This window comes from Penaeus vannamei, chromosome 14 (genome assembly GCF_042767895.1).
Source record: "Penaeus vannamei isolate JL-2024 chromosome 14, ASM4276789v1, whole genome shotgun sequence".
Classification (NCBI taxonomy): domain Eukaryota; kingdom Metazoa; phylum Arthropoda; class Malacostraca; order Decapoda; family Penaeidae; genus Penaeus; species Penaeus vannamei.
Window position 1 is genome coordinate 7,690,823 of NC_091562.1, and position 2,500 is coordinate 7,693,322.

Here is a 2,500-nt window from a genome sequence, read left to right on the forward strand (position 1 = left end):
TGTATCTGTGCCAATGAATATGTAAGTTTCCTTTACATACGCGTGTGTGGCTCTGTTTATGTACAAGCGCACATGCAAGTAACTTTTTGTTTGAGTGCCTTTTATGCACTGACAAGGGTGCTTATGTCTCAAGAAACTCATGTAAATTGATTTTTTTTAGCCCCGAAGGCCAAAGTCAAATACATAATCCATTACGGCTTCGCCCTTCGGTCGCCACACAACACACGCCCTTCGGTCTCCTGCTGCCAAGAGCCACGGCCCTCGAGCGCAAGCAGGGCCCATAAAGCCCTTTAACGAGCAGAATTCCACAACCTTATTGTTATAACGCAACAACACGCAATAAGATTCACCTCATCTGCAGGTCGGCCACCGCCAGGTGACAAAAAATGAGCGCGGCAACTGAACTTCAGGAACATGTATCGGGGAGCACGCACGCACACACATACGCACACACAGATAGATAATAGATAGAGAGATAAAGAGAGAGAGGGAGAGAAAAATAGATAGATAGAGAGAGAGGGAGAGGGAGAGATAAATAGAGAGAGAAAGAGAGAGAGAGGAAGATAGATGGATGGATAGATAGACAGATAGATAGGTAGAGAGAGAGAGAGACACCCACTTAACTTGGGGCGTCTCCCCTCCCCCTCGGGAAGCTTATTTCCTCCCTGAAGAGCTTGCCGTCGGTCCCTCGGGGCGGCTCCTCCCTCGGCCTCAGAGTCCGTCGGGAAACGTGACCCGGAAACCCCGGATCGAGACCACACACGGCGCTGAAGGGACGGCGACCCGCGATGACCTACGGAGGGCGGGCGGGGGGAGCCTGGGGGGGGGGGGGGGGGGACCAGACGGGGGGAGGGGCGGAGTGGGAGAGGAGAAGGAAGGGGGAATCGGGGAGGAAGGAGAGGAGTGGGTGAGGGGGAAGGAAAAGGGAGAGAAGGAGAGAGGAGAGAGGAAGAAAAGGAGTGGGAGTAGAAGATAGGGGGGAGGACGAAAGGGGTAGAGGAAGAAGAGGAATGGAAGTAGAAGAGAGGGAGGGGAGAACTGGATTTAGGGGAATGAGAAGCGGAATAGGAGTAAGAGATGGGGAAGGCGAAAGGGGGAAGAGAAGGGATGGAGAGAGAGAAAATGAGGAGGAAATTTAAAGATGAATGATTATTATAGAGGAAAATGAAGCAGAAATGCCGAGAGAAAGAGGAAAGATGGGAAGAAGACGTTTGGTGAGATCTAGAAGATAATAAAACAGAGGGAGAAGGACAAAGGGAAAAAGAAAAGTGAGATAAAGGAAGACATGGGGAGGAAGCAACGAAAGAAGAAAAAGTAAATGACAAATAGAAAAGGAGAGACCGAGATATGGAAAGCATGAGAAGGGAGATGGAAGACGAGAAAATTGAAGAAAAACAAAGGAGAAGAAAAGAAGAAAAGACAAGGAGAAAGAGAAAAGAGGAAGAGAGAAGGAGGAGAAGTATGGAAGAGACAAGGTAGAGAAGAAAAGAAGAATAAACAAGTTGAAGTAGAGAAATAGAGAAAAGGAGGAGAAAAGAGAAAATATAAGAAAACGAGACAAAGAAGAAGGAGAGAACGATGAGACCCGACACACAGAAGGCAGAAGGAGAGCTGACGGCGGCGCGAGCGAAGGGCGCCAGGGCAGCCTCGGCCTCAGAGGACCCAAGGGGCGGCCGGAGTACCAGGGCTTATTGGCAGGTACTGGGATTTACATATGAGGGCAGGCCGGCCGGTCCCTGATCAAATTGCATTATCCCGCATATTTATTCTCTACAAATAAGCGAGTGGCGCCGATTGGGTGAGCTTTACGATTATTGATGCATGTAAATCGGCATGCGATTCCATGGGATTCCGAAGCTAAATGAAATATAAAAGTTAAATCACTGGACTCGGACACGCACCTCGAGAGTCGGGAAAAGAAAAGCCGACAAACTAGAATAAAAAAAAAGGTGAGCTGTGCTAATAAACAGATTTATTACCGCTGATAAAGCCGCAATAATGTAGAAGAATAACCAGGCAATTTTCTCAGATAAAGGTTATTTCCTCTCCATGTTTGAATGCAAAGCTAATAAAATTTCATGATATCCGACCGATACTTAGGCCCCCTACCTCTCCCCCCCCCCTCCCCCTCGTCCCCCCCCTTGAGAAAAGCTTACTCAACAGGATTATAGGACTATGTATATATTAAGTGAGAGTTTCCTCTTGAATAATAATATAAGAGGGACTCGCCTCTCCCGCACGCGAGGCCAGGCAGCGAGGGTCGGTCCGCAGCGTGAAAATCTCCAGGCAATTTAACGGAGCAGATCAGGGGTTAAGGAGCAGCAGGGATCTCGTCGCGAGATCTTCAGCGCCAGCAGGGCCAGCGGAGGCAGTCTCTCGCCTCCTGCTGGATGCGAGGGCGAGGGAGATGCTGCAGGTGGCGCGTCTCCGGAGGATGCTCTTATCTCGCCTTATCTTGCTCTTATTTCGTACGTTATATATTTTAGTTTCTTTTACTTTC